Source organism: Melospiza georgiana, chromosome 7, assembly GCF_028018845.1.
Source record: "Melospiza georgiana isolate bMelGeo1 chromosome 7, bMelGeo1.pri, whole genome shotgun sequence".
Classification (NCBI taxonomy): Eukaryota; Metazoa; Chordata; class Aves; order Passeriformes; family Passerellidae; genus Melospiza; species Melospiza georgiana.
In genome coordinates this window covers 40,938,751-40,952,725 of record NC_080436.1, presented here as the reverse complement: position 1 = coordinate 40,952,725, position 13,975 = coordinate 40,938,751, and the positions used below count along the sequence as shown (strand labels likewise).

General features: G+C 41.4%; 1 long non-coding RNA gene across 3 annotated transcripts; it reads right to left on the bottom strand.

The window, feature by feature from the left end:
- Positions 1–1,463: 1,463 nt before the first annotated feature.
- On the bottom strand, positions 1,464–6,700 carry LOC131085912 (uncharacterized). 3 transcript variants are annotated; one of them, XR_009114691.1, is made up of 5 exons: positions 6,098–6,700; positions 5,433–5,496; positions 4,661–4,736; positions 3,777–4,543; positions 1,464–2,631 (listed from the first exon to the last, which is right to left on the bottom strand). It is a non-coding gene; the product is annotated as an uncharacterized LOC131085912 (long non-coding RNA). The 3 variants fall into 3 exon arrangements; XR_009114689.1 differs by having other exon boundaries at positions 6,112–6,700; XR_009114690.1 differs by lacking the exon at positions 6,098–6,700 and adding an exon at positions 5,585–5,676.
- Positions 6,701–13,975: the final 7,275 nt, after the last annotated feature.

Genomic DNA, 13,975 nt, shown 5'->3' with positions numbered 1-13,975 from the left:
ATACATTGATTAAATATTTCTGCGTCAAGATTTTTACTTCTCTAACACTTATAATATTCAAAATAAAACCCCTGCCTCTACTTAAATAAAAGCCAAAACATTCCCTTTCTTTTAAACTATATTTACATATTTTTATATTTATATTCCCGTATAATGTTATTTATATTCTATACTACAACTCTTCATATTACTTACATATATTTATATATAAATTTATATTCATGTTTTAGCAATTTCTCTCTATATATTGATATATTTATATATATCAATATATATATTTATATATTTCTATCTTAAGATCCACATTTCTATATTGCTTATATTATTTAAAATAAAACTCCTGCCTCTAACCAAATAAAAACCAAGGACACCCCTTTATTTGAACCAGATTTAAAATTTAGGAAGTAAATTTATTTTTCAAAATTATAATGATATTTATATGGATATTTTTATTTATTTTATTCATAGATATTATATATATTAGAGAGAATAATTTCTAATATAATCATAGATGTATATTTTCTGTATTATATATATTTTTTACTTATTTATTTAAATTAAATATGTATAGATATTTGTATTTCTATATATATTTGTATATCTGAATTTATATTTTATTTCTATCATTTATTTAAAAACCCCAGCCTATAACCTGAAAAGAGAACCCAATTTACTTTAACTCTATTTAAATATTTTTATATTTACAATCTATATTTATTTATCTTTGTGTATATATATATATATATAATAGACTATCATTTACCTATATGATAATATGTTCCAATTATATACCATATATTATAGTTTTATGTATGTATCTGTTATCTATATTTATGTTTACCACTCTAATGTTAGATTTATTTTTAAATTTATATTTATTTCTATTTTTATCTCTATATTTAACCATGTAAGTTCATTAACCCGACACACCAGAACCACAACAATACTGTACCTTTGTCAGCACCGGCACGCAGCACACGCCCATCCCATCGCAGCACATCAAAACAAAACCTATTTCTATTACTAACGGAACAAATATCCCACAATGTCATTGAACCCTAATAAAAACTCAAATAAACTTAACTGTAAATAAATTTTAAATCCCACTATAAAGTAGCCCAAAACCTCCACACATTCTCATCATAAACTTCCTCCTAAACCAGTATCTCAAAAACCCCAAAAAATTCAAATACACCTTGAAAATGACACAACTGCTAATAAAAACAAACACCCAATAAAAATTAAATCAAACCAACTCACTAGACTCAAAACTGTACAACTGACCCTAAACATTACTAAAAAAAGTCCCTAAAGCTCTACCTTTATGCTCATGCACAAATAATAACCTATAATCTATAAAAGTTATTTGAAAAAATTAAAACAAAAAATAAAACTGTCGACGGAAGGGAACCAGGACATCAATTTGATCATCACAGGCTCAATTTTATTGATCAGTACGGCGGGTTAAATACAGTTAATAATGAGCTTCATACATATTGCAAAAGTTGAGCTCAGGATTGGTCAGTTATATATCAGCATCTACGCCTACTTCTACATTCCTATGGTTCTACTTTTGATACTTTCTACATATTCTTAGGATATATTCAGGACTAATCTCTACTCCCTATCCTCATGTTGCAGCAAGGTCACTGCTGACTTTTCCTTTCAGCTTGCTGACTGCTGACTTTTCTCCTTCAGCTTAACCAGCGGCATTATGTCAGTATGGCCTTTCTCAGCTAACCAATTATTAATAATACTCTCCACATAAAACCCACGAAAATAAAAAACCTAAACCATTAAAATACTAAAAAATATCACTACCCAAATTAAAAAACGTATTGCCTACAAAAACCCACCATATAAATGCCCCTGTCCCAAAAAATAAAAATTAAAAAAACTATCGAACCAGAAAGAAATCAGAACTTAGGAACACCAAAACCATAGCGTTCAAGAAGTCACACCACATCCCTTATCATACACCAACTACACACAACAGAAAACAATACAAGGAATTCTTAAAAACCACCTTAAGACCACTACATTGAAAAACATTTCAAAAATTAAAAACTGCATTTAACAAAAGCCATCTAATAAATTCACACCCAAAACTCCAGCAGCCCAGCTGGCCCTACCAAAGCTCTATGTTTATACATACAGTAGACAAAACCAAAATCCCAGTAATACCCATCAGAAATCTATGAAAGAACCCTATTGAAATTAATCCTGCCTCAAATACAAACCAACCCATCCAGAAAGTCAGCTTCACTCAAAAAACAATTTACACCGAGTTAATAATACCAAGAAATAAAACAACACACCATATACCACCAATGCATATCATAGTGAAGGAAAAAAAAAACACTACATTTTTTCCTTTTTGTTTTTTAAACTAACTTCTTTTATTAGCTAGAACAAAAGATTTTGCCAGGACTGTAACAACAACAACTTCTTTTTCTTCTTCTCCTTCTAAAATGTCCCTTCTCACTCCCAAATTCCTCTCAACTCCTGAGTTTACATCCAAGCAAAAAGCAAAATTCGTGCACTCGTGCGTTCGCTGCTCCTGTCAGATTCTCTCTTTCCCTCCACATCTTCTTACACTTTCAGTCCTCACGCTGTCCCGCCGTGATGAGTCTGACAGAAGAACTGGCACATGTTAACAGAGCATTTCCCTCCCTCCCTCTGCTTTCCTCAGCGCATTTCAATCCATCCCAGGCCTGCAGTGATGCACGCTCACCCCAAAGCTCACAGCAAGCATGCAGCAGCTCAGGCTCACTCGGCTCCAGGGCCCAGAGCCTGCAGGCCCTGCAGCTGCCACACGGATGGACCTGGTTCCCTCCCCGGGTGCCCAGAGGGAAACCTGAGGGCAGGCGTCCACCCCGAGGGGGCACCCGCAGCCCCGGGCAGGCATGGAGTCGCCGGCTGCTCTCTGGGGACGACACCCTCCCTGCAGGCCACACTGCCTCGTCCTCTCCCTCCCTGGGGGACAGGCACCTCCAGGGTCTGTGACCAGCCCCCTTCCGTCAGCATCCAGGGGCTCTGTCAGAGCCAGAGGGCTCAATTCGTGGTGAGTACCGATGGCACACAAATGGCAGCCCGAGGAAATCGTGTTCTGGGCTCTAAGTGGTTGGGACAGGGTCTGATTTTTTGTTTTGTATCTGTATGATGATTAGTACAACAGGGCTCTGATGGATGACATGGCAACACAGAATTAAAAACTCCTTGACAGGATTACATCGACTTCTAGGAAAAGACAAAAGCTTAGGGCCCTTCTGAAATCTATTTTTAATCCAAAGCACGGGGATTGTCAGCATGCTGCACCTTCCAGCTTTTTAAAGCAGCTTACCTCTGAAGACCAGGAAACATTGATTTCTACAGAAACAATGGGCAACCCCCAGGCTAATCTCAGCACTACTGTTTAATAGGGGACCTGCCAGCGTGCCAGTCCAGCTTCAAGTGTGCTTTACTTCAGTCTAACATCCCCACAAAATTCTTCTCACATCTTCCAACCCTGAAATCTTATTTTCCCCTAAAGCTTCTCTTCATTAGCAATTTCCAAGTAACACGGTATTTTTACAACATTCAAAAATGTCATGCTGGACTGCGCTAGAGAGTAATCTGCAAATATAAGCTGAGCAAAGTTTGAATTGACTTGTCCAGAGAAAAAAACTACAAGTGAACACCTACACCTGCCTACAAAGAGCTAACAAGCCCCTGGCAGCTGCCAGCATCAAAGCACAGCGGATGTTTCTAATACAGGGTAAGGATAACAACATCACCTTCTGTTCTCTCCAGCTTCTTTTCCCTGAAGTCATATTTTGCTTCTTATGATTTTTTAGCCTCCGTATCTTCTTGGACAGCACCGAGCCCGAGGACAAGGATACGAGAGTCTTTCCCTGCCGGACGGAGAGAACCAGGAAAACAGTTAAAATAAGAACAGGGCAGTTTGAAATTCATACTTGCAACGAGAAGCAGCGCCTAACCAACAGAACAAAAGTAAACAAAGCATGGTACCTCCCTGGGGACAGAAGACTTATAAACTCTCCAGGATTTACAAATCTAGCGATCAACCCCTTCAGGACAGCAGCCAAGTGTCCCATGGGGTGGTGCTGCACCAAAGAACCATCTGAGAGGTTCCAAAGAGTGAAATGCACAATATTTTGCAAAGACAAAAAATCTTGCAAAATAACAAAAATACAATAGATGTAAACTACAGGGCAAGAGTACAAGTGTTCACTTTAAGGGCTGGAATCATCCAGGTGAGCACCTGATAACTGGATCCTCACCAGAGTTTGAACCCTTCAGGACACAGAAGGGTTTTCCCCAGGAATTTCACAGACTGAGTTTTGATAGAAGCACGCTCGCCGGATCCTCAGAAACGTCGCCCATTCTCCAGGCGTCTGGAGAGAACTGCAAATGGCTCTCACGTAGTTGGAGCTGGTTCTGTAAGGTCTCAGGGTGAATTTCACCAGATGCAACCAAATTGGGCAACTCACAGTGGGACAGAAGGAACCCAAAGCTTGGGTAAGCAGAGCTGCAGCAAATACTGAGGAAACAAACGTAACAGCATAAAAAATAATAAACCATCCTTTTTTTTCTCTTGCTTTTGTTTTTTTTCTTATTCAGATCAGCATAGCAATTAAAGAGAAGGTGAAAAACTCACCATTACTGAACATTTCATCATCTGTAAGCTGAGCATCCTTAGCATAGAGGACTCCAAAGTTAAAATTCACCGATCCCTGGGAAATAAAACCAAATATCGTATGGTAAACAATCAAACAGCAGACATAAAAATTTGTTTCCTCTAAGGACTTTCAGTTATGGATGCATCTTTTCATTACACATGAGAACATACACTTTATACCATCACCTAATACATAATAATTTACCTTTAAATTTTGATAGTATAGCATGAATTTTTAACTTAAATTGGTGATCTATTATTATTCAGTTGGTGCCTAAAGTTATTTCTGCTGTCACGTTCAAAAAAACATGAATTTTTTTTACTGGAATGAGCAATTGATTTCAAAGTCATCACAAGCCCACCAAAACACAAAGCTGGGTTCACTGGACGGGTCTGTGAGCTAGAAATAGTTGGGCTTCTACTTCCCTCTTGTTCTTCCAGAACCAATAAATCCTGTCAACAAAACCAGGATCTTTAACCCACTGCTGTGAAAGATTCTACAAGGATGATGGTTTGATTTGTGTTTAGAAGTTTTGATTTGAAATGGCCAGTCCAATGGATAAAGACAGTTTAAGTAGTATTACATTACCATTATTATTATTATTATTTCTATTTTTATTTTTACTATTACTACTACTATTATTATCACCTGCTACTGGAAGAAACAAACCAGTAGTACCTATACTTAATTACTTTTATTTCCAGAAAATAATAAAGGAAAAGAACCAAACCAACAAAAGTCACTTCCTACCTTTTATATCAAGGGATGAAAAATTTCTCTTGGGCTCTTCTCCCATTTATCAAGACTCATAGCACTGAAAGGCAAACAAAACAGTGCTTTACAGAAGGCCAAGTGCACGTTTCAAGGCTGAACCGCCAACTGATTGCAGTGACAGCACTTACAACATGAATCGTTCCCAGAGCCTCTGTTCAATGGAATGTTCTGTGGAACTGCCGTTTCTTTCCCAAAATACTAACTTCCAACACTTCCTAAACGTATTTTGTATTTTAAAACCATAGAAGTTAGTGAGATTCTATGTGGAGGTCATGTTTATTTCCTTCTAAAGCACAGAGCCCTGTTCCATCACCCTTCCCTTCGGCTCTACACTGGATCATGGTGAGCATTTGAGGAGTGCTCAATAACCAATTCTATTTCTCTCTTTTTCTAGTTCTCTCTATTCTTAAATAATGCAAGACAAGTCAAATGAAAAATGACAAGTTCAGCATCAAAGTCACACTTTTTCCCTTTGTCTGGTCAAGAACAGGCTCTAAATCCACTTATTGCTGCCTTCAACGATTCAGACTTGCAAAACCATTTTTACATGTTTTACAGGTTTATCATAAAACCCACAGAACGCAAGCTCTGGATTACAGGAAAAGGTAATTCACAGGCAAATATCTAAAGGGATCACTTACTTGTAAATACATACCTTGATAGAGATCGCACTGAGAACGTTCCTGTGGGACTCTAAGGGAGACAGATTTTGTGAGTACCCTGTAAACAAGAAAAGCTAGAATATATATTACAGGACATCCCCACTTTTCCCACATATTCAAATAGGATTTTTAATAAAAACAATTCAGTTTAAAAAGAAGGAAGAAAACCAAGGTAATTTTACTCAGCTATATTTACTCCCGATTTAGAGAAAAAAAAGAGTCCCGGGTGCTGCAAAGAAAAAAAAAGTGAACCATAAACGCCTACGGTAGAATTTTAAAACAAGTGCTCGGATAAAAGAATCTTATGGAACGTGAAGTAGAAAAAAAGTGAAACCACTCTCAGACCTGCCTATTTTCTCACCATTGTACAAGAAAATCCTAAAAGCAGTATAAAGTCACTGCCTAAAACCGGTCATGGGATGTAACCAAGAACAATTTAGGCATTTGCTAATCTAGACAGAAACCTTTTCTGGATGCAAGTGTCAAATCACAAGTTTTGTCTTTCAGAAGCTCGACAATGCTGGAAAGCATTTTCCCTGGGGCTCGGGAGGGCAGGGGCGGAACGGGGGGTGACTTTGCAGCTCGCACCTGCGCCATCCGAAGCATACAGCCCGCCCGCTCCCTGCACTGGGCATTCTCCCGGCCATCTCTGGCTTTACCGCTCAGCGCTGCTCCATCCGTTGTCACGGCACAAAGAGCCACGAGCACTAACGCAGGCAGCAGCCCCGTCATGCCGGCGATACCGCAGCGCTCCCTGCTCGCAGCGCCCAACACGCGGCGGAGCCGCCTCCGCCCGCAGCACCGGCAGCAGCCCGAGGGAGACGGCTGCAGCTCGGGGACTCCTCCGGCGCCTCCGCCAGCCTGAGGGCAGCCGCCCCACCGGGACCGCGGGAGCGCCCGGCGCCGCTCGCCCGGGGCGGCTCCTGCAGCTCCCGGCCCGCGGCAGCAAAGCACCGCCTCGCCCCCCGCCCCCGGCACCGCTGAGGGAGGCCGAGGAACCGGGCGCACGCTCATTCCGCGCTGCTCAGCTCCGTGCGGGCGGCCAGACGGAGGCTGCGCCCCTCCAGCGTCGCCGTCCCGCGCGGGAGAGGCGCCGGCAGCTGCCCGCGCACAGCCCCGCGCGACCGCCTGGCACGCCAGCCACTCATGTGCCGCGTCGGCCGTTGCGTCACACGCCGCGCCGGCAGCACGGCCTGCCGGGAGTTGTAGTCTCGGGCTGACAGCCACGGCTCCGTCCCCCGCCACCGGGAGCTGCAGTCCCACCCGGGCATCAAACGGGTCCTTCGCCCCCGGGCGGGGAAGGACCTGAGGCAGCACCGCTCCTCCCGGATGTCCTTCCTTTTTCACTCCAACTCTTTTTGCTTTTTTTCACTCTGCTTTTCACCCGCTTTTTCACTCTCACTCTTCCTTTTTCACTCTCACCCTTTTCCTTTGCTTCTTTCCTTCTTGGTCTCCTGCCTTCCTTCTTGCTCTCCTTCCTTCGATCTTCCTGTTTTTTCTTTTCCTTTCCTTTCAATTCCATTTTCTTTTTTTCCTTTTCTTTCTTTCCTTGCCTGCATTTCTAATCTTGATTTTCCTTTCTAGCTTTAGAATAAAAAGCAGCAGTAGTAACTTTCAGGCTACCTGGGAGTAAAAAAAACTCCAAGACGATAATGATTTAAAGAAAACTATTTATTCCCTGGGAGCCTGAAATTTTCTACTGCTGCACGTGACGTAGAGCTTTTATTCCTTCTTATATATAGTAGATATTTTATATTTTCTTTATACAGCGCCCCTTGCCCTGTGCGCCGGCGCACTGCAGGCAGAGTGCTGCGGCGTCGCTCGGTTCTGTTTAATTAAACTCAGCTGAATTCGGCTTGGTTCGGCTCTTGGTCTAAACTCGTTTCAGTTCGGCTTTTCGTCTACATTCGGCTTTTTCGGCTCTTCGGCTGAACTCGGCATGGTTCGGCTCAAGTCGGTCATATTCGGCACATTGTCTAAATGCGGCCAATGTCGGCTACACTCGGCTATCGGTTACAGTCGGCTATCATCGTCTCTTGGTGCAAACTCGGCTGTTTTTGGCTGCACTCGGCTATTTTCGGCTATCCTGAGCTCCTCGGTTAAACTCGGCTACTTTCAGCCACACTCGGCTCTTCGGAACAATTCGGCCTGGCTCGGCTCGCTGAGGGCCAGAGAGCGGCCGTGAGAGGACCCCGGCACAGCGAGGCATTTACCCAGATTCCTGTCAGTAACCCGACAAAATCCGCCCGCCCGCGGCACCGCTGAGACCACAGCATGTGTCGGGTACACTTGAAACGCCACAGAAAATGCCACCGGGGCCGCACCTGCGTCGGTATTCCATGCAGGCAGTCCAGATGACACACCGGGGTCTTCCACCTCTCCCGCCCTTTCCGCCGCCGTTTTGAGAAGGTCAAAGAAAAGTCCGCGACATCCGCGACTCGCCACTCCCCAGATGGCGGCCTGGCGGCTGCCTGTCCGCGCAGAGCTGCAGTACCGCGCTCTGCCCACAAGGCGGCAGCACTGCCGCCCGTCCCAGCCGGGGGCGCAGCACGCCTCGGGGCTGCGGGCAGGGAAGGTGGCAAAAAAGAACAGGGGCGACCCCCGCCGAAAACTGCTCTGAAATAAATGCCAAAAACCTGCCTCTTACCTGACAGGAACCAAACAAGCCCCCTTGATTTAAAGCCATGTTTAAATAAATTTTATATTTCTATTTTTCATATTTAAAATCACACGCATATTTATAGTGGACAATGATGTAGCACGTAATTTATATAATATATTCTGTCTATTCCTATTATTTATATTTATTTCTCGTTTGTGTTTTTATAAATATCTTTATATATTGATTCTATATTTCTATTTTTAAAATTACGTTTCTATAACACTTTTATTATTTAAAATAAAAATCCCATTCTAACTACATCAATGCAAAAAACCCTATTCTTTTAAACTATATTGAAAAATTTTTACATTTATAGCTTGCATGACTATCTTCACACTTATATCATTATTAATATAATGCATCAATATAAACTATAAATGTAAAATATGTATCCTGTTCAAATAATAGAGATAAATTATTTTTAAAGTATGCATCATATCTACTGCTACAACTTATTTTTCTTATGTTTTTAATTTTTATATTAATCTTTAGCAATTTATGATATATTTCTATACTTAGATTTCTATCTTTATATTATTTGTATTTATAATTTTTATACAAAAAATCTTCTATTGCAAAATAAAAAAAAATCCTTTATTTTAAACTACTTTAAAAATATTTTTATATTTATATTTATCATATATATATCACATAATTTTGGATTTTATGACCATGGCGAAACTTTTACAGCATCTTCTTTGCTGGAATCAGATGGGGTACACCTCTCCGTTAAGGGCAAAAGGATTTTAGCTCATGAACTGGCAGACCTCATTGAGCGAGCTTTAAACTAAGCTCGAAGGGGGAATGGGAACCAGCTGAGCTAATTGGAAGCAGGCCCAAGAATTGTAAACGTAAGATAGGGGTGAACTCAGTTGCCCAGATGAAGTGCATGTATACAAATGCACAAAGTTTGGGCAACAAACAAGAAGAGCTGGAGGCCATGGTACAACTGCAAAGCTATGATGTAGTTGCCATCACGGAAACGTGGTGGGATGACTCATATAACTGGAGTACTACATTGGCTGGATACAGACTCTTCAGGAGAGATAGAAAAGGAAGAAGAGGAGGTGGCGTAGCTCTTTATGTTAAGTAAACCTTCGATGCCATTGAAATTGAAACAAAGGAAGAAGGTGTCGAATGTTTATGGATAAGAATTAAGGGGAAGGCCAACTACGCCGACATCACATTGGGAGTCTGTTATCGTCGACCTGATCAAGAAGAAGAAGTCGACGATCTATTCTATAAGCAGTTGTGCAACGTTTCAAGAGCATCAACCCTTGTTCTTGTTGGTGACTTTAATCTACCAGATATCTGCTGGGAATTTAACACAGCAGTCAAGAGGCAATCAAGAAAATTCTTAGAAACTATGGAAGATAACTTTTTGTTACAGCTGGTAGATGAACCCACCAGGGAAGGGACTACATTAGATTTGTTATTTACAAACAGGGATGGGCTGGTGGGGGATGTGATGGTTGGAGGTCGTCTAGGGCAGAGTGATCATGAAATAATAGAGTTTTCAATACTTGGCGATATTAGGAGGAGCACGAGTAAAACTCGTACATTGGACTTCCGGAGGGCAGACTTTGGCCTGTTTAAGAGATTAATTCAGAGTGTCCCTTGGGAAGCCGCCCTTAAAAATAAAGGAGTTCAGGAAGGGTGGGCTTACTTCAAGGCAGAGATCTTGAAGGCGCAGGAACAAACCATTCCTGTATCCCGAAAGATCAGTCAACGGGCCAAACGTCCAGCCTGGCTGGGTAAGGAGATCTTGGAAGAGCTTAGGAATAAAAAGAGGACGTATCAGAGTTGGAAAAAGGGTCAGGTCTCCAAGGATGTATTCAAGAGGGCTGCTAGAGTATGCAGGAAAAAAATTAGGGAGGCCAAAGCCCAGTTTGAACTCAGGATAGCGACCGCTGTTAAGGACAACAAAAAATGTTTTTATAAATATATTAATAGTAGGAAAAAAGGTAGGACCAGGCTTTGTTCCTTAATGGACACAGGTGGGAATTTAGTATTTACAGACGAGGAGAAGGCAGAAGTGTTCAATGCCTATTTTACCTCGGTTTTTAAAGAGAAGATGACTTGCCCTCAAGACTCCCGTCCGTCTGGACTGGTAGATGGTTTTAGGGAACAGAATGGTCCCCACATTATCCAAGAAGAGGCAGTTATAGAACTACTGAAATGCTTGGACATTCACAAATCTATGGGACCAGACGGGATCCACCCCAGGGTGATGAGAGAGTTGGCAAATGAGATTGCAAAGCCACTCTCTATCATTTACCAACAGTCATGGATTACTGGTGAGGTTCCGGATGACTGGAAGATGGCCAATGTGATACCCATTCACAAAAAGGGCGCAAAGGATGATCCTGGCAATTATAGACCAGTCAGTCTAACATCTATACCTGGCAAAATAATGGAACAGTTCATATTACGTGCCATCATGCAAAATTTGCAGGATGGCCAGGGTATCAGACCCAGCCAGCACGGATTTAGGAGGGGTAGGTCATGTCTAACTAACCTGATCACTTTTTATGACCAGGTAACCCAGCTAGTGGATGCAGGGAAGGCTGTAGATGTTGTTTTTCTGGATTTCAGCAAGGCCTTCGACACTGTATCCCATAGCATACTCCTACACAAGCTAGCTGGCTGTGGTCTGGATAGGAATACCCTTTGCTGGGTTAGGAACTGGCTGGATGGCCGGGCCCAGAGAGTGCTGGTGAATGGTGTCACATCTAGCTGGCAACCAGTCACCAGTGGTGTCCCTCAGGGGTCTGTGTTGGGACCAGCTTTGTTCAATATTTTTATTGATGATATGGATGAGGGCTTAGAGTCTTTTATTAGTAGTTTCGCTGACGATACCAAATTGGGAATGAGTGTAGATCAATTAGAGGGGTGTAGGGTTCTTCAGAGAGACTTGGAAAGGCTGGACGTATGGACAGAATCAAACGGGATGAGCTTCAATAAGTCCAAGTGCCGAGTATTGCACTTCGGCCATAATAATCCCCTGTACCGATACAAGCTGGGGATGGAGTGGCTGGATAGTGCCCAGGTGGAAAGGGACCTGGGGGTGCTGGTTGACAGTCGATTGAATATGAGCCAGCAGTGTGCCCAGGTAGCCAAGAGGGCCAATGCCATCCTGGCCAGTATCAGAAATGGAGTGGCCAGCAGGAACAGAGAGGTCATTCTTCCCCTGTACTCGGCACTGGTGAGGCCTCACTTAGAGTATTGCATCCAGTTCTGGGCCCCTCACTTTAGGAGGGACGTCGAGTTACTTGAGAGTGTCCAGAGGAGAGCAACGAAACTAATAAAGGGCTTGGAACACAAGCCATATGAAGAGCGACTGAGGGAGCTGGGGTTGTTCAGCCTGGAGAAAAGGAGACTAAGGGGTGACCTCATCACTCTCTACAACTTCCTGAAGGGTGGCTGTAGTGAGCTGGGGGTCGGCCTCTTTCTCCGGGCGACAACGGATAGAACAAGAGGACACAGTCTCAAGTTGCGTCAAGGTAGATGTAAGTTAGAAGTAAGAAGGAAATACTTCACAGAAAGAGTGGTCAGAAACTGGAATCATTTACCCAGTGAGGTGGTGGAGGCATCATCCCTTGAAGAATTTAAAAAAAGACTGGATGTGGCACTTGCTGCCATGATCTAGTTGAACAGTTAGAACATCGGCTGGACTAGATGATCTTATAGGTCTCTTCCAGTCTTGAAAATTCTGTGATTCTGTGATTCTGTGATATCTATAATTGGTTTTATATTACATCATATTGATGTAATATACTTATATCTATTTTATATCTATTTCCTATAATATATTAAGTAAGATATATACAGTTTTACATGTATTATGTATTGTATCAATTGATATTTACAATTATTTGATCATTTTTTATATATCTGCATATATTTGCAATACATTGCTACATTTATTTTTCTGTTTGGCTTGTGTCTATGTTTATAGTCTCTATTTATATATCTATAAACATACACAATACTCTATTAAAAATAGAATATCTTATTGTAATATATAATGACTTCTGTTACATGTTGAATTTTTAAAATAGACCGCAAATATAAAAGTGGCTTATTCCTATTTCTACACATCTATTTTTTTTTGTTTAAATATAGTTATAGTTATAATTGTACATTTAAAATCCAATTCCTAAATAAAATGAAAAAAAACCAGCATCAAATTCCCACCAATATGTTCCAAAAACATCAAGATACCTCCAACAGCCAAACAACTGCCAGCAAAAAAACCACACAACGCTCTTTTCGATAACAATTCTCATCAGGCAGCCCTCCTTGGAGAAGGCAGCCGGGTCTGGTGGCACCATTCTTCCCAACTGGTGCAATCAGACCCTCTACTCTTCACCAATTCACCTGGGTATTCACCCATGTCACCGTTTCATTTGCAATAAAGCTCGACAAGGCTCTACAACATCGAACACAATATCACTTCAACCACATTTGTACGTGGAGCTCCTTACATCGCTCACCTTCGTGGAATGGTGTTTTGTTACAAAGACCGAGGGAAATTTTTTTAAATATCCTTCGTCATCAATTTATTAGGGTATCAGAACCCATGCTTGTAACCCTAAATGTATTGAGTGCATATAAAATACTGACTGCTTCACTGTATGACATTTTATTAAGCGGTACCATCCACCTCAGCAAGGATTGAACATTTATTATAAACTTCAATTCACCTTCTTCATAAATGAGTAGGAAAAATCTTCACATATGCTGGGACCTTCACTTTTCAGATTAATGTCCCAGAGCTGTATTTCAACTAATTACTGAATAATACTCATAAGTGCTGGCACCAAATGCCTGACGTTACCAGAATGGGCATAGAAATCTGCAGTTTCCTTAGCATTCCATTCTTTCAAGTCTTACAGATGACAGCCCAACTCATGTAATGCTAGCAAAGGTAACTCTGCAAATCATGAGTTCATTTCAGCTAGTAAGGCACATCCTTTCCTCTGCAGAAGTTAGTTTTACGTACTGCAACAATAAACTAAACTCATGGCATTTCAACATACTGCACTCTTTGCCAACACATTGTTTACTGAGGTAATTACAAAACGAACATGTATCTGTAGGACATACAATTCCAATACATGTATAAGAATTTATTGTACCACCATTTATAGAAAGCATTTCAATCCAAAATGGTCAGAACTATCTTAAATATC